This window comes from Giraffa tippelskirchi, chromosome 10 (genome assembly GCF_054371585.1).
Source record: "Giraffa tippelskirchi isolate mGirTip1 chromosome 10, T2T-mGirTip1v1.2.pri, whole genome shotgun sequence".
NCBI lineage: Eukaryota > Metazoa > Chordata > Mammalia > Artiodactyla > Giraffidae > Giraffa > Giraffa tippelskirchi.
This window is the reverse complement of record NC_137284.1, coordinates 120028822-120053083: the sequence shown is the minus strand read 5'-3', so window position 1 is coordinate 120053083 and position 24262 is coordinate 120028822. Positions and strand designations below refer to the sequence as shown.

General features: G+C 40.8%; 1 long non-coding RNA gene across 1 annotated transcript; it reads right to left on the bottom strand.

Moving 5' to 3' along the window:
* Positions 1-7229: 7229 nt before the first annotated feature.
* Positions 7230-23656, bottom strand: LOC145524487 (uncharacterized). The gene is made up of 3 exons (XR_014067572.1): positions 23543-23656; positions 11835-11956; positions 7230-9159 (listed from the first exon to the last, which is right to left on the bottom strand). It is a non-coding gene; the product is annotated as an uncharacterized LOC145524487 (long non-coding RNA).
* Between the last annotated feature and the right edge of the window lie 606 nt (positions 23657-24262).

Here is a 24262-nt window from a genome sequence, read left to right as displayed (position 1 = left end):
CAGTATCCTTGGTATCCTTGAGGGATAAATGAGATGACACAGAACATGCCTGGATTCTAGCAACACTCAGTGTGTGACCTGCCATCCTATGACTCCATGCTGCCTGTCTAGGAAAGATGCTAAGTTGGCTCAGAGACACCAGATATCAGTGCAATCCTAAATCCAGGGACCAGTACGAGATGGAATTCAGGAGTCAAAGAGACCGAGGTTTAGACTAAGGAGGACATGGAAACAGAGAGAGAGGATTTTGAATTCATGTGAGAAGGCAAGGACCTTGAACACAATGGAACATGAATTTACTCTGCACTGGGATGATGATCGAGCTTAATGTTTCTGAGGCAGAGAAAGGAAAAATGCTCCCAACCCTTGCCCTATGTTCAATGGTATTTAGTAACTGAATTAAATTTTGTAACAGAAAAGAGTTCTTGAAATGCTTATAATCAGAAAGAAGATTCTGCACCAACACTTGAAGTAAAATGTATGCTTCTATCTAGCAAATTTTCAGCCTGTTTGGAGCAGGAAAGAAGTGTGTAGAAGTTGAGTGATCGGGGACCCCAAATGCTTTTGCTGACAAGACAGAAAAAGACCTCAGCCATTGCAGGAGCAGGTGAACTTTTCACTTGCCTCCCTGGTGCTTAGTGCAGGGCCTCCATAGCTGACAAATTCTTGCCCTCTTGGATGACAAAGAGGAAGGCAAATCAGGGGGAAGGGCTAGATGTTCGGGTAAGGTTTGAGCATAATAATGAGATGAACCCTCAAGTCCCCCTCGGAATCAGGAAAATCAGATTGAAATCCACTTCGTAATATATATTCAGACAGGTAAGATATTAGGTCCCCATGCAGGAGCAAAAATGTGAAGGAAACAAACACACACGTGAGCTCTGATCATAGATTGGACTGACCAGGGTGTCCAGCCTGTCAGCCAAGCACAGCCAGAAGCACTCAGAGCCTCCCTGGACTGTACAGCTTGCAGGACGGGAGGGGCATGTCTGTGGTTTTCCTACTGTGTGCTCAAATGCTCACAGTGCTTAAATGGTAATAAAGTAAACGTTTAATACGTAATTCTTACAGTGACTCTGGAAGAGAGCTGGTTCTTCCATCACGAACTAACCTGGGAGGAGCTGGGTCTCAGCAAAGCTGTGTAGATTTCCCTTTCCCACAGGAACCAGTCCCTTTCAGGGCAAGGAGCTCAGCATCCAGGATCCTCAAGAAGCACCCAGTAAAGTTGACAGAATTAATCAATAAACAATCTATAATAGGAATAGAAAAGAGTTTTATTTGAACCAAACCCAGGACGACAGCCCAGGAGACACCTTCCCAGGCAACTCTGAGGAACTACTCTGGACAAGCATTATTTGCAGCAGTTTTCTGTCTTGTCAGATCAAAAAACATCACATAAATCAAGGGTACATCTCTTTGAGGTTTCAAAAACACAGATCATCAGGTACACAGTGGGTCAGTATGGCCTTGGCAACTCAGAAGGAAGTCTTATCATCAAAGAAGGACCATTGCTGGCACTGCAGGAAGGGAGTCTTCAGTTTTTACTTTTAACATGAACATTATTTCTGATCAATACCCACCTCTTCTCTAATAATTAAAGCAGATGTACAGTGTATGTTTGAGAGGCCACAAACAGGCTGTTCTAGTTAGTATAAAATTCAAGGTAACCCAAGCGTAACCCAAGATGACAGCCTCTTTCCTCAATATGTGAGCATTTCTTTTAATAATATGAACTTAGCTTTAAGAGATTAGGTGAGAAATAGGACTTCTTTGGTGGCACAGTGGATAAAAATTCACCTGTCAAGGTAGGGGCCATGGGTTTATTCCCTGAACTGGGAAGATTCCACATGCCACGGGGCAGCTAAGCCTGTGTGCTGCAGTTGCTGAGCCTGCGTGCTGCAACTACCGAAGTGTGTGTGCTCAGAGCCTGTGCTCCATTACAAGAGCAGGCATCACAATTACAAGCCTGTGCACCTCAACAAAGGGGAGCCCCTGGTCACCACAATTAGAGAAAGCCTGCATGCGGCAAAGAAGACCCAACACAACCAAAAACAAAATAAATAAATTACTTTTAAAAAGAGAGAGAGAGACTAGGTGAGAAATGGTTAGAAACTGTTGGCAGAAAATTTGTCAGTCACACTAAAGAGACTGGACTTTGAGAGACCGGAGCCCAGGCTTGGTCTAAGCAGAGGTTAGGAGGAGCCTGCTGGCTTCCTTGTCCTCTGTGCTTGCGCCCACAACTTGTCCTGGGAAAACGCCCAGTGTCCTTTACCAAAAAATATGTAAAGGGGCTCATCTTCCATGAAAGCAATTTGCAAAAGAAATAAGAGTTTCAAAATATACTCAGAGACCAAGTAAGGTTGTCCCCGCTGTGCCCCTAAAGGATTATTTAAAGTTTCCCGTGCTCAGTCTGTGTGCATCCAGAAAGCTGTAACTTCTTGGCTAAGCTCAAGCTGAACTGATAGGAACTCCTGGCTGAAAGATTAACAAGATATGTACACTCATTTTCACAGGGGAACCTCAACAAGGGTGGTTAGCAAATGATTTGTTTGGCTTTCTGGACTGAACCCCAGGAAAGTACATAAAAATGCTAATTAGAGGTTAAGAGAACACAAGGAATCCTTGAGAAATCATTGAGGTGGTCACCCTACTTTGGCAAAGCTTCAGAGGCAGTAGATAAGTCTGCCTTATAAAAGAGATCCAGAGAAATGAGTTGGCAAGACCCCCTTGGTGCCCTGTTACCATGAGTTCTATTAAAGGAAACCCTTCCTTACGATGCCCTAAGCCTCACCTCGAGCCTCTGTTGCCGTGTTCTGTTCTAGGGGCAGCAATGCTCAAATGACTGGTTTCCTTCTGTGTGTAGGAAACTTCCATGTGCTCCATTTCACCAATACCTGGCTTTTTCAAGGTTAACCCAGCCCAGATTTTCAAGGACACATCTCTTTTTATAAAACCCTTGTAACAGTTTCAGTCTGTCTCTTTTGCAGATTGAGAAACACAGCAGGATGAATAATAAAAGATCCAGGATAAAGTTGTGCTAGGAAACAAGAAATGGCAGAGACCCAGCGATAAGAGCAGCCCACCAACTGCCAGGTCACGGAAGGCAAGAATGCGATGCTGCCCTCTGGAGCCCCCAAAGAGGTGAGCTCACCACTGCAGTGTGACTACAGAAAGAAAGGTGGGGCTGTCCTCAGCACAGGGACTGTGTGGGCTCTCCCCGAGGGAGAGGCTGAAGGACCTCTCAGGTGTCCAGCTGATCCCATTGCTGGATCAGTACCAGCCTGGAGTCCTGGCAACTATGCATTTGTGGAAATCTGCTCAACCTCGCTCTTGTTGCCTGGTTGCCCTGCTCCTGTCCCTGCTGCTCCTATTCCTGATACACAGCACCTTCTTTCTTGGTCTTCTAGTTGGCTTCATTTTTCATTCCCTCTCAGCATAATGCTTGACTCATGCCTAACTCTCAGCCTCATTTCTACCTTTGGGCTCATGAGTATTACCTGCTCTATCAGGTGACTCATAGCAATAGTTATGGGTTTGGACTGTTAAGAACAGAGCTATAAGCATTTATATATAAGGTTTTTGTGTGAACCTGAGTGTCTACTGCTCTGGGATAAACGCCCAAATGTGTAGCTGCTGAGTCATTTAGTATTTGCATGTTTTGTTTTATAAGAAAGTGCCTAGCTATTTTCCAGGGTGGCTATATCTTTATGCATTACTACCAGCAATAGAGGAGTGATCTAGTCTCCTCACCAGTATTTGGTATATCACTATTTTTTTTTAATTTCAACCATTTTAATAGATGTGTACTGATATCCTATTTTAGTTTTAATTTTCATGTTTTTGACAGCTAATGATGCTGAATACTTTTCATTTGCCATTTGTGTATTCTCTTCAGTGAAGTGTTTCTTCATGTCTTTTGCTCATTTTCTAATTGAATTGTTTGACTTGTGTTATTAAGTTTAGAAAGCTCTTTACATATTTTAGAAACCAACCCTTCATTGAATATGTGATTTGAAAATGTTTTCTTCTCTCTTTAGTTTACCTCTTCATCTTGTTCATTAGAGTTTCCATGGAGCAAAACTTTTAAATTTTAATTAGATCATATATGTCATTTTTCACTTCTATGGATCATGATTTTAGTGTCTAAGAATTCTGCATAGACCTGAATCCTGAAGACCTTTTCTCTACTTTTATAGAAATATTATAACTTAATGTTTGCTGTTAACCCCATGATCCTTTTTCAGTTTTTGTTTTGCTTGTATAAGATGCAAAGTTTACACTGAAGGTCATTCTTTTTGCCTACAGATGTTCAAATATACCAAAATAGTTTCTGAAAACATCTATCCTTCTTTTTTGCATCTTTGTCAGAAATCAGTTAATTATATTTGTGTTGATCTATTTTGGAATTCTGCATTCTGACCCGTGATCTACGTGTCTCTCCCTCCAGCAACACCAAAGTGTCTTGATTGCTATAGCTATATAGTGAGACTAAGCACTGGTTGGGGAGATAGCTCAGTAGTAGAGCACATGCTTAGCATGCATGAGGCCCTGGGTTCAATCCCCAATACCTCCACCTTCATATGTTGGACTTCCCTGGTAGCTCAGCTGGTAAAGAATCCACCTGTTGCAATGCAGAAGACCCCAGTTCAATATCTGGGTTGGGAAGATCTGCTGGAAAAGGGATAGGCTATCCATTCCAGTATTCTTGGGCTTCTCTGGTGGCTCAGCTGGTAAAGACTCCACCTGAAATGCAGGAGACCTGGGTTCAATCCCTGAGTTGGGAAGACTCCCTGGAGAAGGGAACATCTACCCACTGCAGTATTCCAGCCTGGGTTGAAAAGAGTTAGAACATGACTGAGTGACTTTCACTTTCAAGCATTGGATAAGGTGAGTCCAACCTCTTTATTGTGATTTGTCAAGAATGGTTTATTCTAAGATCTGTGTCTCTCAATATAAATTTTAAAATAATATTGTCTATATCTACAAAAATCTTGCTGGAATATTGATAGGAATTGCATTCTACCTATAGATCAGTTTGGGGGAAGTTGATGACGTATTTACTAGGTTGGATCTTTTGGTTCATGAACATGGTATGTCTTTCCATTTAGTTAGGCCTTCCTTGATTTCTTTCATGAGCAAATTGAAGAATAAAAACCATATAATCATCTCAATAGATGCAGAAAAACTTTGACAAAATTCAACACCCATTTATGATGAAAATCCTCCAAAAAGTGCACATAGAGGGAACCTACCTCAACATAATAAAGGCCATATATAAGACCTATAGCAAACATCATTCTCCATGGTGAAAAACTGAAAATTTTTCCTCTAAGATCAGGAATAAGACAAAGATGTTCATTCTTGCCACTATTATTCAAGACAGGCTTGGAAGTCCTAGCCACGGCAATCAGAGAAGAAAAAGAAGTAAAAGTAATCCAAATTGGGAAAGGAGTAAAACTATTACAGATGACATGATACTATACATAGAAAATTCTAAAAAAAGATGCTACCAGAAAACTACTAGAGTTCGTCAATGAATTTGGTAAATTAGTAGGATATAAAATTAATACATGGAAAACTCTTGCATTTCTATACAATAACAATGAAAGATCAGAAGGAGAAATTAAGGAAGCAATCTCATTTACCATCACATCAAAAAGAATAAAATACCTAGGAATAAACCTACCAAGGAAGCAAAAGAACTGTACTCAGAAAACTATAAGATCCTGATGAAAGAAATGGACACAAACATATGGAAACAGATATCATATTCTTGGATTGGAAGTTCAATATTGTGAAAATAACTATACTACCCAAAGCAATGTACAGATTCAATGTGATCCCCTTCAACTTTTCACTGAATTAGAACAAGAAATTTTACGATTTGTATAGAAAGACAAAAGACCCTGAATAGCCAACACAATCTTGAGAAAGAAAAATGGAGCTGGAGGAATCAGGCACCCTAACTTCAAGCTATACTACAAAAGCATCAGTAATCAAAACAGCATAGTTCTGGCACAAAAACAGAAATATAGATCAATGGAACAGAATAGAAAGCCCAGAGATAAACCAGGTACCTGTGGTCACTTAATCTGTGACAAGGGCAGCGAGAATACACAGTGGAGAAAAGAGAGTCTCTTCAATAATGGTGCTGGGAAAGCTAGACAGCCACATGTAAAGGAATGAAATTAGAACACTCCCTACCACCACACACAAAAATAAACTCAAGTAGGATTAAAGATCTAAATGTAAGCCTGGACACTATAAAATTCTTAGAGGAAAATGTAGGCAGACACTCTTTTACATAAATATCTTTTCTGACCCACCTCCTAGAGTAATGAAAATAAAAACAAAAATAAACAAATGGGATCTAATTAAACCTAAAAGCTTTTGCACAGCAAAGGAAACCATAAGTAAAATGAAAAGACAACCCTCAGAATGGGAGAAAATATTTGCAAATGAAGCAACCAACAAGGGATTAACCTCCAAAATATACAAACACTCGTGTAGCTCAATATCAAAACAAAACTAATAATCCAATCAAAAATGGTAGAAGATCTAAACAGACATTTCTCCACAGAAGATATACAGATGGCCAAAGAGCACAGAAAAAGATGCTCAACATCACTAACCTGCTTGCCTCAACTAGAGAATACCCACATACAGCAATGATGATCTAGCACAGTTAAAAATAAATAATTAAAATTGAAATAAAAAGGATTCATAGATGACAATTATTTTCTTTCAGTGTTTCAAAAGTGTTGTGCTACCTTATTCTGGCTTCATGATTTCAACTCAGAAATCCACTGTTATTCAGATTGGTGTCCTCCTATGGGTAAGGCATGATTTTTCTGGCTGCCTGTAAGATGTTTCCTTTGTCTTCACTTTTCAGAATTTCATGGTGATATTTTTTGGCATGGATATGTTTGGGCTCCTCCCATTTGCTTTTCTTCTCAGCCACTTGAATCTGCACACTTGTGCATTTTAACAAATTTTAGTTTTCAGTCAGTTTTAAAATAAGCTTTCAGCTCCATTCTCTTTCTCTTCTTTTTCTGGGACTCTGTACAAACATTAGATCTCTGGTTATTATGCAAAGGTCTCTGAAACTGTTCTTTTTCCATCCTTCTTGTGTTTTTTCAGTTTGGTAAATTCTATTTATTCATCTATCTTCATGTTCATTGGTTTTATTCTCTGTCATCTCCACTCTACTATTGAGCCCATTTTACAAGTTTATTTTTGTTTCAATGTAGTATTTTTGTTTCCATAATTTTCATTTGGTTCTTTTTTCTTAATTTCTATTTCTTTGCTAATATTTTCTACCTTTTTTTCAAGAGGATATTTAATTGATCATTGAAACATTTTCATGTTGTCTGCTTTAAAGTTCTCAGATAATTTCAACATCTGATTCATCTTGGTCTTGGCATTAGGTGGTTGGGTTTTTTTCTCATTCAGTTGTAATTTTTTGGCTCTCAGCATAATAGGAGATTTTCAGTTGTATTCTGGACATTGGTCTATGATATTAGGAGACCCTGGGTCCTATGTCAGTCTCTATTTCAGCAGCCAGTCACCTTGTTTACATTTGATGTGGTGGCCTTGGTTTGCTATAGACTGTGGTCCCACTGACAATTCAGTCAAAGTCTTTCCATGTTATTTTGGTCTGCATAATTTATCTGATGTTTCCACGTTTCTGCTGGTTCCTAATGTTGCTGCCTGAGGGGTGGAGGGGTTTCCAGGCAGGGTCACTGGGAAACTCGGTGGTGGAAAGGAGGCTTCCTGGCTAGATGCTTGTCAGGGAATGCTAAGAGCAATCCCCTTGCCGTCCTATATCTTAAGGGAGGGTGATTTATAGTGTGGGACGAGGAGACTTTCCAAGCCAGGACACACAGGCAGGGTGAAGCAATTTCCCCTGGACCAGAGGTGGCTAACAGACAGGTTGAAATGCAAACATACATCTGCCTGAAGTAGACAGCTACATTCTTTCTCCTTAGAACACTGCAGTAGACGAGAAAAAGAACAATGGAACAGTCAATAAAAATAAAAATAATCTGAGATACAATGGATGGTTGATGCAAGGAGAAAGTGACAGTGTGGAACTTCACCTGAGTCTGTGCTTCTGGGAAGCAATAGGTCCTGAAATGCCCCCACATTTGTATCCTGGGAAGTGGCGTGCTGTAAAGACCTAATATGACTTGGATCAGGCTCATAACACCTCCTGTTCCCCTAGGACCAGACCAGAGAGCCCAAACTCCCGTTGACCAATCTGGACAAATGCCCACCAACTTGACCCATCTTCAGTGAGGCCTCTCTCCTCCTGCAGGGCTGAACTTGGCCTGCCATTGAGCACTGGAACAAGGAACTCACCCTCCTTCATGACCCAATTTTGTCAGATCCATCAAAGGCTTCTATTGCTCCCTGCCCCGACGTGACTGAGTTTTAGCCCCCTCACAGTGAAGGCACCTGAGCCAGAGAGGTTGGAATTGTGCCTCTTGCTGACACAGATGATCAATGGTCCACAAAAAATAATGGTCATAAGATGGCAGGGGGAGGGAAAACTCTGGTTCCAGTCAGTGCTGACCTGCTTCTCCCCAGTAGTCAGATTCTATCTTTGGCGTCAGCCCCTCCAAGTCCCCCTGCACCCTCTTCAGGTTCAGAGTGCAGCTGTGAGTGCCTCTGGGTCATCACCCACCAAACCTGCCTGCACGGAAGTTAGCCACGATACACTTCATAATTGCACTTTGTGAAGTTGCCTGCTTGTTTTTTCCATCTCAAATTTCCTTCTCAGTTTAGTGGGTGCTTTAGGTTCCCTTCCTACTCAGAAAATAGCCCCTCCAAGAATCAGTGTCTGAAAAATGCATTCCCTATCAACTGTTTGGTTCTTTCTCGTCTCTTTTGCCTCTCTAGATGAGAATGTCTAGAAGCATCCCACAATGTGTTCTTTCTAGTCTCTTTTGCCTTTCTAGATGAGAGGGTCTCTTTCCCCCTGACCTTTCAGACAAATTCACTAAACCTCTTGGCAGAATTCAGCACAGTTGTCCAATGTCACTTTCTCTGAGCATAACATTCTCTTGAATTTTGATGGCACAGCATCCACTGGTCTTCAGTGCATATCCCTGGCTGCTCTTCCGCTGGCTCTGAGTTGAGGTCCTCCTTCCTTTATAGCTGTCAGTGATAAAGATCATAAATAATGTTCATAAAGATCACAATTATGCTCCAAGAAATAAATGAGCTCTTGGAGCTTTTACTTCTCTTCTTTTCTTCCTTCTCCTCAGTCTCCTCTCCCTCCTCTTCTTCTTCCCCCCTCTCTCTCTCCCTCTTTCTCATTAACTCTACTCTTTCTCATAACTTTAAATTCCATCACTATTCAAAAACTCCCAAATTTATATCTCCAACCAAAACTCATTTCCTACTCCAGTGTGTCTATTTGTTATGGACTAAATTATGCCCTATCCCTAAAATTCATATGTTGAGGACCTTATCCCTAGTAAGTTAAAATTTGAATATAGGGTCTTTATAGAGGGGATTAAGTTAAAACCAGGCAGTTTGAATGGGCCTAATCCAATTTGACTGGTGTCCTTATTAAGAAGAGAAATTGGTACACAGAGGAGTGCCAGGGATGGGTGCATGCAGAAAGACCATGTGAGGACACAGCAAGAGGCTGCTATCTGCAAGCCAAAGTCTTGGAAGAAAACAAACCTGCTGACACCTTGATCTCAGACTTTCAGCCTCCAGAACTGTGAAAAAATGAATTTATATTGTTTAAAGCCCTCAGTCTGCAGTACTGGTTATGACAACCCTAGCAAACAAACGTGATGTCCAACTGTCTGTTATCCACCTTGGAGATGTCACAGGCATCTCAGCATACACTTGTCCAAAGTTGACCTTCCTCAAATCTTCTCCTCCCCACTAAAGGTACCCACCATCCAACTATTTGATCAACATTAAAAACTAGCAGTGATTCTGTTCAATATCATCAAATCCTTCCAATTATTCCAACGAAATACTTATTTTCATTGCTAACTTTATGGTTTAGATGATTATTATTTCTTGATTGGCCTGATAAAGTATATTCATGATTATCACCCTGCATCCATTCTTCACTCAATAGCCAGAGAGTTCTTGCTAAGTATTTTGTGTTGCTTTTCACTAGTCTTTGGAGGGAAGGTTGATCCAGATTCCCTATTCTGACATCATGTCCAGATCCAGAGTCCAAACTTTATGACTTATCTCTCCTCCTTCTTAGAATTGGTCATTGTCTACATCTTCTCCTTTTTTCTTTTCAATGATAGACCTTTCTTATGAAATCCATTTCCCTTTTACACCCAAATCCTGGCCTGATGATGTTCATCCCTCCACCTGGATGATGTGTGAACTTTAGTATTTCCAGAAGCAACAGGTGACTCTTATCATTGAGACATTCTTGTCCAGGAGTTTGAGTACTAGGTATCTTTGAAATCCAACACATGCATCTTATTAGGTAGCTCACTATGTATACGTGTCTCACAAGTAAAGACAGAATATCTGGCTTTTCTGCACCTTTTCCTCCTCTGTCTCTTCTATGTTTTCTCTCCAGCTTACTCTCCCTTTCTAGAACATTCATACATGAAAGCAACGTGTTTATTCATGCTAATTTTTTTACTGCACTAGGAGGTAAGAGAGGGTTAGAAATGTGTCAGTGATTTGTCCAGGTATTCTTGGGATTTAGCATTGATCATAGGACTTTGGGTCAAGCATCACAATAGATGCTTAATAACTCTTTGTTAATCTGAAAATGATGCTTTAGCAAATTTGAGGGTTTTCTGAAAAATCAAGAAAAATTTCAGGGAGAATTCCAAAGAGCAATGCTAGATCCCAGAAGAAGTCTTTTGGACACTCACTCTGCCATACACAGTATTTGTTACCTGACAGGAGCTGAGCCCCACATGTGGAGAACACCCCTGTCTGTGTCTCGGGCAGCAAGGAGGGGCCCAGGGCTGGGATATCTAATACATGGAGGGTTTGTGATGTGAAGGTGCCTCCCAGCTAGTGGAAACTGCACAGGGCTCTGCACAGATAGGGAAACCGAGAGAAAGAGAGGTTAGCAGGCACACAACCCACATCTAGTAAGGGGTTGACCCAAGATTCAGGCCTGTCATCAGGCTCCAACAATACATTGGTAACCATTATTCTAGCAGGGTCTCAGCTCCCAAGAGAGGAGCTGCTGCACACCCCCACCCCCAGTCCACTGGAACCATTGTCCTGGTAATTATGAGAAAAACAGAGGCCCCAAAACACTCAGCCCACAACAAACTCTTCAGGTCAGTTCAGTTCAGTTGCTCAGTTGTGTCCAACCCTGTGACCCCATGAACTGCAGCATGCCAGGCTTCCCAGTCCGTTACCAGCTCCTGGAGCTTGCTCAAACTCATGTCCATTGGATCAGTGATGCCATCTAACCATCTCATCCTCTGTCATCCCCTTCTCCTCCTGCCTTCAATCTTTCCCAGCATCAGGGTCTTTTCCAAAGAGTCAGCTCTTCGCATCAAGTGACCAAAGTATTGGAGTTTCAGCTTCAACATCAGTTCTTCCAATGAATATTCAGGACTGATTTCCTTTAGGATGGACTGGTTGGATCTCCTTGCAGTCCAAGGGAGTCTCAAGAGTCTTCTCCAACACCACAGTTCAAAAGCATCAATTCTTTAGCGCTCAGCTTTCTTTCTAGTCCAACTCTCACATCCATACATGACTACTGGAAAAACCATAGCTTTGACTAGACGGACCTTTGCTGGCAAAGAAAAGTCTCTGCTTTTTAATATGCTGTCTAGGTTGCAAGTAACAGAAGTAACTCTTTTGTTACTTACATTTCAAAACAGGCCAAGAGGTGGGGTGATTTCGTTATCACTAGCTGCCAAACAAGGGCAGACCAGAGGTCGTTTCCCATTTTGTGCTCCTCACTGCATACAATTTTGTCCAGAGGAGATCACTGCAGTAGGATCAATAAATAACAAGCAGATAATAAAATGAAATATTCTTAAAATATTAGGATGCTCACCTAGAAGCAAAATATCTTCACTTTCATTAACTTTCAATATAGAATAAATTAACATACAAAAAAACTAATATGAGAAAAAGCTGCACTTTTAGACTCTTTAAAAATATACTTACATGTTTTATATTTTTTCTAGGTTGTCTGGGAAATAAGAAAAGTCAGTTAGACATCATTCTTTTTTGTAGACATAACTGAAATTAGTGAAAGCCCGTGTCATGAGCCAGATGGGAGGAGAGAACCCCTGGGCACAGGCACCTCATAGCTCCCAGTCCGTGTAATTGTGTCTAAATGGATTGCCAGCCAGCTCTCATATCAGCAATAGAGTCTTTGTTCACACAGCAATAAACTGAAGTGTACAATTGAGTTTACACTCCACACATAAACTGTATCCAGGACACAACAAAATAACAAGAAGTGAACCATAAAGCTTCCAAAATGTTTTAAGAATTACAGGAACTTCCTAAGAAATGAACAAAAATACTATGCTTTGTAAAACATCAGTAGAAGTTGCAGTTGAGTTGTTTTGTTTGGTGAGTAAATGTGGTCATTTTTCACCTCCTGAAGGTGTTGACTCAAACCCCAAGTGTGACTGAGCTGCAAATTTTTCATGAAGCCATGCTGTGTAATGTAGCCAACCCTCCAACAATCTGAAGATAAGGACCATGGAAAGAGGAAGCATGCTCAGTGCCTCTGTGCAGGGTTGCTACATGGAGCCACCCGAAAGGGACCTCTCATGAGTGAAGCAGAACCTAGAACCTATTATACAGAATGAAGTAAGTCAGAAAAAGAATATTAATGCATACATATGGAATCTAGAAAGATAGTACTAATATTTGTAGGGCAGCAATGAAGACACAGACATAGAGAACAGACTTGGGGGCACAGAGGGGTAAGGAGAGGGTAGGACGAAATGAGAGAGAAGCATTGAAACATATACATTACCATATGTAAAATAGATAGCCAGTGGGAATTTGCTGTATGCCGCAGGGAGCTCAAATCCTTTCCTCTGTGATAACCCAGATGGGGTGAGAGGTGGGAGGGAGGTTCCAGAGGGAGGGGACATACATATACCTATGGTTGATTTATGTTGATACATGGCAGAAACCAATGCAATATTGTGTCCTCCAATTAAAAATACATTTATATAAAAATTAAAAAAAATTTTTTTTAAGGAACATGCCAGTCTTGCTCTGGTGTTCACACTGATATAAAGGAGGAAGAGGATAAGAGCTTGAGGAGCAGCCCCTGTCCCCACCCCCCGCATTCTGTCCTGCTCCTCCTACTTCTTCAGGTGAGCCTTGGCACCCCAGAGGCTCCTCCCAAAGGCTACTACAGGTTTCGTTTCTCGCAGTTTTAGCAAGCGCTACATGAAACAGGCTGTTTCATCCATCACCTGGGATCTGGTGAAAGCCTGCTGAGTGGCAGACACGGTGCCCTTGTGAATAAGCTAATGCTCAAGGACCTCTTAGGGCCCTCCCACGGTCATGTGCCAAGTGTAGCTGATCAGAAACTAGATCCCAGATCACGTGGTTTCAAGTCCTCTGCCCTTTTTGCTCCTGGGTATTTATCCAAAAGAACTGAAAGCAGGATCTTGAAGAGAAATCTGCACCCCTATGTTCACTGCAGCACTATTCACACTAGCCAAGATGTAAAAACAAGCCAAATATCCACTGGCGGACGAAAGGATAAAGTGTGAGATAGACATGATATAGATAGATATAGATACACACACCGGAATATCATTCAGCCTTCAACAAGAGGGAACATACCATTTGCAACAACATGGATGAGTCTGGAGGACATAGCACCAAGTGAAATAAAGACAAGTATTACTTGATTCCACTTACATGAGGAATCTAAAATTGTCACACCTACAGAAGTAGAGAGTAGATTGGTGGTTGTCAGGGGCTGGGGGGAGGGGAAAATGGGGAGGTGTTCAGTGAGTATAAAGTTACCATCATAGGAGATGAATACATTCTAGAGACCCGCTGTACACCACAGTGCCTGCAGTTTGCCATTTAGTATTGTACACTTAAAAACTGGTGAAGAGGGTAGATCTCATGCTAAGTGTTCTTAAGAATAAAAATAAAGGCAAGGGGACACAAGAAATCTCATGGAGGTGATGGATGTGTTTCTCGCTTCATGGTGATAGTACCCAGGGTGCAGGCAATGTCCAAACAAACACATCAAAAAGTATACAGTAAATATGTACAACAATTGGTAGATTACATATATGTCAACGAAGTTGAACAAAGAAGTGTCAAAAATACCTATATTAAGTAAGGAGATATATGTTAGAATTCATTCTCATGGTATATGGACAGATTGCAGAGGAAACTGAGAGAGATTCTAGTTTTCCTAAGAAAATTTCTGGTTTCAATACAGAGGTCCCTGATGTGTGGAACTGGATAGCATGAGAAACAGGGGAGAAGAAGAACCCCTTGTAAGGATCTCCCCTCTAGGGCCTCTGATGGTTGACATGGACACACATGGCACCCCATCAAAATTTGATCAGTTCTTTTTGCCTTTCCAGGCAACCCAATCCGTGATTGGCAGCAATGGGCAATGAGAAGACATTGCTTTACCTGGTTGAGTCTGAGTCAACCCCAGTAGGAAGGGCTGTTGGCTAGTTGACCACAGTGGTTTTCTATGGTGAACAAAAACTAGAACAATGTGAAAAATGCCAATGAGAAGAAATCCAGAAAAAGCTACAGACAGAACTTTTGACTTCGGAGAAGAATGTTGGGAATTGCCAACAACATATCTGGGAAATGGGCCACCTGGTTTTGAAGCCTCAGACACAACAAATGCTTGGGAGGACTTAGACTGGCCGACTTAAACCAGAACCAGACCGTTCACACGGGAACCAGCCTGGCTGCCGCTCCTGTGAGCTACACTGGCTTGTGGCAACGGCAGGGAAACATTCTGCAAAGCTGAGTGAGGGCTCAGAGGAAACTTCGCGATGGTCAGGAATGTACTGTTCTTTGAGCCATTTCCTTTAACAACTTGGAAGAAATAATAATTAATATAAACAGTAGTCACCAGACTTGGACTTGCTGCAGGAGAAATAAGAGAACACGATTTGCAAAGATTCAGGTTCAAGGCAGAGTTCTTTCTCTACTGTCCTGTGGGGATGGAGCTAAGTCAGCAAAACTCTCTGAGCCTCAGTTTTCCCTTCTGCAACATTAGCAGATACCTGTCTTGTAGGGCTAGTAATAGGCTCAAGTGCCCCGCAGGCATAGAAATCACAACATGGGTTTCCTTACTATTCTTATTAGTTCTATAATCTGCAAACTAGGTGGTCCTCAATAAATTAGAAGAAATAACAAGCAAAGCTAAAATGAGACTCTTGGAAGAAATCTCTGACTTTCAAAGTGATTATAGTCACAAAGAGTTTAATTCATTAAATTTATCATATTTTCAAGAAACATTAAAATCCTTCCAGAATATATAAAAAGATGAAAAAAGCACCATATTTGTTTTACCAAGCATGCCTAACTGAAACACGAAAGTATAATTACTATAGGGCAGTAAAGAAAAACTGCAGAACTCATCTCACAAGACAGTATTTGAGATCCTTAATTATTAGCTAATAAATATATTTCAAAGTTCAAAAATATGAATAAGATGGCATAACACAAAGAAAAGTACTTATTTCAAAGCACTGCTCTTAACTTGGAATCATTAGATGATTTTCAGTGGTAGCAGAAATATGAGTAAGAGAGAGATTAAAAGAGAAAAGGGTCCAGTAATACCATAATGAGTCAACACTGTTGAGAAAGTTATTGTCAATACAATATGACATTAAATATAGTGGACTGGAAAAAATAAAACTGTGTTTATCTGAATCTGTGATTATGTAATAAAAATCCAAAGATAAGAACTAAAAACAGATTTGGGGCAGATAAGAATCAGAGAAGATAAAGGCAGTAGCAGGCAGCCCTATGAGCCTGGGGATGGGAGAGCCCTGTCCCCAAAAGGCCAGATCCCTTGGGAGGCACAAGGTTTGAAGAGATGGGGGTTTCACACTCAAATTTGTGGGTATGATGATGGAAAGTCCACACCAATCTGGATGGGACTGCTGTGGTTCAGGCCTGTACATCTTGCAAACACACCAACCAAATTCCCTCTTCAGGACAACAAGGGGGTACTGATGAGAACCCCTGGGAAGAGGACCCAAGTAGAAACCATAACGGAAAACAGTGACAAGAAAGTCTAGATTTATAAATGGACTGAATGATGGTGAAAAATGGAGACCAGAGCTTGCACAGTGTATCTCTGCTCTAGCTGGCTGAAGACTGCTTGAAAGGCAAGATGGCTAGCAGGTGCTCTCATGAGACTAACCGAGAATGAAACGGTGGGGAGGAAAGAAAGGAGGAGGCTTCAGAGTAGAAACCAAAGACTGAGAGAACTCCATGCTAGCTGACCTGTTATGTGTGTGACCCCATAATTTATCTGTTGAAATTCTAACCCCCAAGGTGATGGTATTATCAGGTTGGATTGTTTAGAAATGATTAGGTAGGATCAAGCCCTCACAAATGAAATCAATGACCTCAGAGAAGGGGCCCCAAAGAAATCTCTTGCCCTCCTTGTACAATGTAAAGATAAAAGAAGTAGGCAGTCTTCAACCCAGAAGAGGTGTTCTCCCCAGCACCTGACCATGATGGCACCTTGACCTCAGACTTCCAGCCTCCAGGACTGTGAGGAAAAAATGCCTCATATTTATAAACCAGTCAACCTAAGGTTCTTTGCTGTAGCATACAGAACTGATCAAGACACTGCCTTATAAGGAATAAATATTAAAGGATGTCCTTCAGGTGGAAAGGAAGTGACACTGGCAAGATGGTAATCCAAACCCAGAGAAAGAGATGGAGTGCACCAGAAAATACATACATACTTCATAAGACATTAGATTGCATAAAATAATTAGAACATAGCATTGTTGGGTTTATAACACATGTGGGTATTTTCTATATGTTTTTCCACACCAATAAGGGAACATCAGAAGGGAGGAAACCTTTGCTAATAATGATTGCTGAGCTCACAGCCTATCAGGCTGAGACTCTCTCAGCTAAGAAGGCAGAAGGTGAGACTGGTCACTGCAAGGCATCAGGACATTTCCAAGAGGAGAAACGGAGGCCCAACTGTGTCTCTGAGAACAGAGCCAGGAAGGAATCTCCCCACCAGTGGAAAGCTTTCCCTCTTAGAATAAATGTATGGCAGGCATTAAATAGGGTTTCCCCGGTGGCTCAGACAGTAAAGAATCCACCTGCAATGTGGGAGACCTGAGTTTGATCCCTGGGTTTGGAAGATCCTCTGGAGAAAGGAATGGGAACCCACTCCAGTATTCTGACCTGGAGAATTCCATGGACAGAGGAGCCTGGTGGGTTACAGTCCATGGGGTCGCAAAGAGTTGGACATGACTGAGTGACTTTCACTTTTACTTTCAGGTAATAAATAAAGCATGGCCAAGAGGATGAGCCACCCTCATAACATTATAGATAATCAATTCAAATTTGGATTTAGAGTCGCTGTAGCTGCCATAGATTTTTCCCAAAGATAAACAGAAGTCCCAGTGTAGGAAAGGAGGTATCTCAACACAGTACAGGATGGCACAAGATAGCCATCACTGTCAGGCTTATCTCTGGGCCTCAACAGAAGCTGATCAACTGCCCATGCAGGCAAAGAGCTCCCACAGTTCTGAGGGAGGAGGGCCAGGGACTGAGCCAAGCTTATTATACTGTACAAACATTCAAGACATATTCAAAACCGGAGGCTTCAGTTGAGTTCAGTCACTTTTTCTTTCTTTTTTTTTCTTCATAAAGTCTTAAATTAAAATCTCTTCTTGTGGCTATGAGGAGACAGCTGGGCCCCTGGGAGCATGGTTCAGAAAAGCCAAAAGAGCCTCCTGAAACCAGCAACACAGCAATTACCTGGGACCACTGGCTTTGCACTCTAAACCAGATAGCTCTTGGTCTGTATACTGGTTAATTTTCTAAAATGGTAAACTAATCTGGGTTCTCTCAAAAGATAAAATAGATTCAACTATCTCTTATCAACAGGACATTTTCTATAGTATATTTTTAGTTTCTTTATGAGGCCAACTATCAGAAAGTACATTAAATGTACACTTGTCTTTGTTGAAAGACTTGTAAAAATTTAGCAACTTTTCTAAATTTGGATCTGTTTTACTTAAAATTCAATTAAGATACTGATATTCAAATTGTTTTATAATTCTATAACCAAATTCTAGCCTTATAATTTTATACTCACTAAAGCTGGCTTAAAACTCAACACTCAAAAAACTAAGATCATGGCATCCGGTCCCATCACTTCATGGCAAATAAATGGGGAAAAAGTAGAAACAGTGACAGATTTTATTTTCTTGGGCTCCAACATCACTGCGGATGGTGTCTGTAGCCACAAAATGAAAAGGTGCTTGCTCTTTGGAAGGAGAGCTATGACAAACCTAGACAGTGTATTAAAGAACAGAGACATCACTTTATCAACAAAGGTCCAGACAGTCAAAGCTATGGTTCCAGTAGCCATGTGGGGATGTGAGAGCTAGACCATAAAGAAGACTGAGTGCCAAAGAACTGTTGCTTTTGAACTGTGGTGTTGGAGAAGACTCTCGAGACTCCCTTGGACTGCAAGGAGATCAAATCAATCAATCCTAAAAGAAAACAGTCCTGAATATTCATCGGAAGGACTGATGCTGAAGCTGAAGCTCCAGTACTTTGGCCACCTGATGCGAAGATCTGACTCATTGGAAAAGATCCTGATGCAGGGAAAGATTGAGGGCAAGACGAGAAGGGGACGACAGAGGATGAGATGGTTGGATGGCATCACCAACTCAATGGATATGAGTTTAAGCAAACTCCAGGAGTTAGTGATGGACAGGGAAGCCTGGTGTGCTACAGTTCATAAGGTCACAAAGAGTCAGACGTGACTTAGTGACTGAACAATTCTTTTCACTTTTTAACCCCATGGGAAACATTTTCCAACTTGACATATCAGCCATTCTTGGCATTCAGCTATGTGAAAGGTCTTTGATGTATAACATACATGGATTTGTAGTTAGATGTCAAAGTCATGAAGTTTCTTTTTATTCGAGAGGTCGTAAGCTTTAAAACTTAGTGTAAGGAATGGACAAATACTCATAATTTTTTCTACTCTTAAACTGGCAAATTAAAATTTTAAACTTTCTTTTAAAATCTATGGCTGCCATAGACCAAAGGTGCCCTCATGTCCTGAGAAAGTTATTCCCCTTCACCTGTCGGAGAACTGGCTGCCCAGGGATTGCAGCAGACGAAAGAGTCAGCTTCAGCCTCACAGAGGCTGAAGTCATTTGATGCCAGTGTTGCATGCTGGCAAGAGTATGGGTTGGAGAAGTGGCTTCCAGCCTGGACAGGACCATAGAACCTTGACTCCAGATTGTGCCAGGTCCCTAACTTCCTGATTCCATGCTTCACAGTCCAGGAGGGCAACTTGGGTAGCTTTTGTGAAACTATGAGAAAAACTCAGGCTCTGTGCTTTCTCCTGCCTGAAGGAAAGAGGCAGATAAGATGGATCCACTCAAAGACAGTTTCCTTGACTAACCTTCTAGAGAAGAGAATGCTAGGACTTTGGGGTGAGCCAATTCTTTATTTAGGAGAATAATTCTTTATTATTTGATTTTAAAAAACATTCTAAATGACTGCATTTTAATGGGAACTGGTAAATTCTATTATATGGGCAAAGTAATAATTGCCATCATATTGTAGGAAAGTTAAAAGACACAACACAAGTCAGTTTTCAAACATTAAAAAAAAAAAACAGTTAATTTCTCAATGGCATAACCCTTAACCACTTAGATGCAGATTGAAGTTCATGCATTTAGGTCATTTCACTTTAATTAAAAACTGACTCTGAGAGGTTGCAATGATTTATTTGTCCATGATTTTTCTCATTGAGCATAGGCTTCCAAATCACTGGGCCCATGTGAACCTGACTGATTTGGAGCCATCTGCCTCTGATGGACCTTTGAACTCTCACCTGTAAAACCAGTGCTCTGTTGTGATCTACTTCACAAGGTTGCTCTAGAATTAAACTAGAAAAGTTCGTGATGAGAGTTTACCCACACCTTGGCAGGCAGTCACCAACTACAGCTTTCTCACTAGTTATCCCTTCTCCCACCAGTCTTGACGCTTAGACATGGAAATCAGAGAGCCTATGCTGTTCTGCTGAAAGTGAGACCCAGAGTAACTAAGAGGCTCGCTAACGGCCACATTCGGCCCTCAGTTCCTCCTCTCTGCTCAGGCCTCTTGCAAGGATACCACAGCTGCTCCTTCACAAAAGCTGTTTGAGAAAAGGCCACTCTGTGTGACCCTAGTCTTTGCTCTACTTGAAACCCCAGCTAGCCTCAGCATTAAGATAAACTCTCTTAGAAGGCATCTGAAGGAAAAGCAAATATTTTGACCATTAAAAGAACTTCTAAATCTAAATAACAAATGTCAAAGGCCTGGCTTGTATTAGGCAATTTCACTTATCTCCTGGCTCACAGGACACTTTGCTCAACCCGTTTTCCAGTGACTGTCTCTCTGGGACCTCGGATAACAAGATATGTGTCTGCAAAGATGGCAACGCTAAATGCACTCAAGCAATTCCTTGCATGGAGGTGATTTCTAGCTTCTTAGACATTTTCACCATGTCTTCTCACAGAACTCACGTGCAGAGCAGCTGGGAAGGGTTAAGGTAGAAAGGGACCAAAGTAAAGCCAACATTCTGCAGGTATTTTGAGATGACCCTGAGCATTATTTCCTCCCCTACCCCTCATAACTGCATTTTCAGAGGGTTTTGGCTAGTTTTATGTAACAGATTTGGGAATTTGAAAAGCATGTTTATAGTATTGAGCTTATCACCAGCTTAAAATGATAGAATTGAGTCTTTCAAAGAAGGTCTTGAGGATTTGATATATGGCAGAAATTACCCACACTTGTTCATTCTCTGCACACATTTTTACTGCTTGCTATGTGCCAGGCATTACTCCAGGAGCTGGAAGACGCTCAGCAATATAGGACCCTGGGACTTAAACATAATTCTAACATAGGCCACAGTCAAGAAGTTTTAAGAAACAATGTATGAATCTATCTCAGCACACTCTTATACAGTCAGTATATATGTTGTCCCATATTACAGATGAGAAAACTGGCCACCACCATCCAACTCAGGCACATGCTCTGGGGCTTCCTGACTCTTTAGCCATGGTAGGAAGTGTTGAGGCGCGCACGTCCACCTACACTTTTCCCTCATGTCTTTGAAAACACAGGTGCCAATTAATATCATGCTGTTTGTCCTACAAGGTCCACATTAAACTGGCATAAATCCCTGCTTTCTCCAAGATTTTCATCACTTCCTGGTATCTAACTCTATGCAGCTCCAACTCTCCTTATTTTAAATTGCACATTTCTTTTCATCTCCCGGGGAGGTGGCTCTTCTCACCTCTCGCCTGTTCTTGACCCCTCTTTACTGCTCATCCACAAGGAGCATATGTGGATTCCAAATTCTCATGAATGCTTTCAGTGACAATGGTGGACAATAACTCAGGAAACCATAATCAAAATACAATTACAACCACCAAGAAAAATAAAACACCTAGGTGTATATCTAACAAACATATCTGGACTTGTACAACAAAACCTACAAAATGCTGGTGAAACAGCTCAAAGAAAACCTAAATAAATGGAGATACATACTGTGTTCAAGGATTGGAACATTCAACATAGTAAAGACGACACTTCTTAAATTGAACCCAATTTTCATGCCAATTCGTACAAAATCTGACCAAGGTTTTTCTAGATATGGACAAGTTTATTCCAAAACAAATATGAAAAAGCACAGACACTACGGCAGTAGCAATCTTGATAAAGAATCATAAAGTGGATGCTTCTGGGTATTAAGGCTTATTATCATACATAGTGACAGTAATCAAGACAGTGTAGTATTGTTGGAGGAGTAGACACATAGGTCAACAAAACATGATGGACAACATCATTAGTATTTAGGGAAATGCAAATAAAGATGATGTAACACTATGTACCCATTAGGATAATTATGATAATAATTAAAAACAGAAAAACAGATAGTAACAAGTGTTGGTGAGGATGTGGAGAAAATGAAACTTTTAAACATTGCAGTGGGAATGTAAATAGTGCAGCCACTTTGGAAAACAGTTTGATATTTTCTTACACCATTAAACGTAAATATACCACGTGACATAGAGAGTCCACTCCAAGAGAATCTGAAATGAAATGAGGAATAAAAACATATGTGCAAACAAACACTTGTATACAAATGATCATAGCAGTAGAAGTCATAGTAGCTAAAACGTGCAAGCAATCCAAATGTCCGTTTACTTGTGATGTGCTATGTCTCTCAGTCATGTCCAACTCTGTGGCCTCATGGACTATAGCCCACCAGGCTCTTCTGTCCATAGGATTTTCCAGCCAAGAACACTGGAGTGGGTTGCCATTTCCCTGCATATATAAAATTTGGTATATTCATATGAATTAAAACATAATGGAATACTATTCAGTAATAAAATAGAAATGGACCACTGATGCATATTACATGAATGAATCTCAAAAATATTTTGGTAGATGTCAAATGCAAGACTACATACTGTATGATCCATTTACATGAAATGACAAGACTAGGGATTTACTGCAAATAGGAATAAGAATATTTTCCAGGTATTAGAAGTACTCTAAAACACTTCTGTTTAGATAGTGCTAATGGCTGCACAACTCTATAAATTTACTGAAGTCATCAATTTACACTTTGAATGGGTGAAATTTTGCCCTGTAAAATATATCTCAATAAAATTATTTTTATTTTTAAAAATCAGTATGACAGTTTTCTAATAAAGGCATGAGGCGTTTCTATGAAAGGGTACCTTTTTAATCCTCAGAAGGGCAAGATGAATCCTGAGTTTGTTTGGAAGGGTAGGTTACAGACCAGATTGCAAAGGGTCTTGGGGCCATATTGCGTGGTTAAGGCTTGATTCTTCAGGCAAGGGGAGACTGTCCATGGTTTTGAGGCTATAAATGGAGTCTTATCAGAGCTATGGTTTAGAAAGCTTATTTGGGCATAACTGTGGAAGATGACATGTCAATGTATGGCAAAAACTATTACAATATTGTAAAGTAATTAGCCCCCAACTAAAATAAATAAAATTATTAAAAAAAAAAAAAAGAAAAATTGAAAAAATAAGCCCTGTGGAAATGAATTTTCATGTATTGTCAATAGTACATCTAACATACACATTCACACACACTTACTATTCTAACATTTTGCTTAGTTTCTGAAAACTCACTGGATTCAAAGCCAAAAGACATTTGATTGAAAACCTTACTTCTATTATTACTAGCTGAACAAACTTGGGGATGTTTTTTAATCTTACTGTAAAATGAAGATAAGGGCTAAGAACTTGTGAAAGGAATATAGATAATGAAAAATGGAGACCCTGAAGTAACAACTCACCTCTCTGCTCACTTCCCCTTCATGGTGCTCATCTTCCTGATGTCCAGGCCCAGGGACTGGGTGTTGCCCTTCTCCCCAGGCTGGTACTGTCGTAGGTTCTGTGACCTCAACTCCACTCAACCACCACCCTTAGTTCTGCTTGGTCTAAAGTTTCTTCCTTGTTTCTGGTACTTCCCCTTAAAATAGAAACACATTCAAAATAGCCACTTTAAAAAAAGAAAAGAAAAAAAATTTCAACCTCTGTTAATCTAGTCACTTTCTAGGTATTCAACATCCTTTCCTTCATAGCAAGCTATGCATGAGTCCTTCACTAGCTCACATCTCACCAGTCCTCTGTCTTCTGCAATCTCTTTTCCCTACTTGGCTGATGAAAGTGTCCTTGCTGAGTTAAATCTGATCTCTGCCCTTTCTGAATCTGGTTCCTAACCAAGACGGTTTCTTCCACCTTGGAGCTACTCGGGATTGCTGCATCAAATTTCACTTGTGCCTGTAAGCCAGGGACCTTTTGTTTTACTTGTAATTAAAAAAAAAAAAAAACAACCGACCTGTTACTTTCTCAACTTTTGAAACCATCTCCTGCATTTTTTTCCTGCTTCCAGAGCTCTTCAGCTAAGTCTGCAACCCCTCCCACCTCTTGGCCTGAGTCTCTTCTTTCATGCCCTTCCCAGAGCAGCCTCCAACCACCATCTCTCATTGACAATTCCCCACCCGAGATCTTCA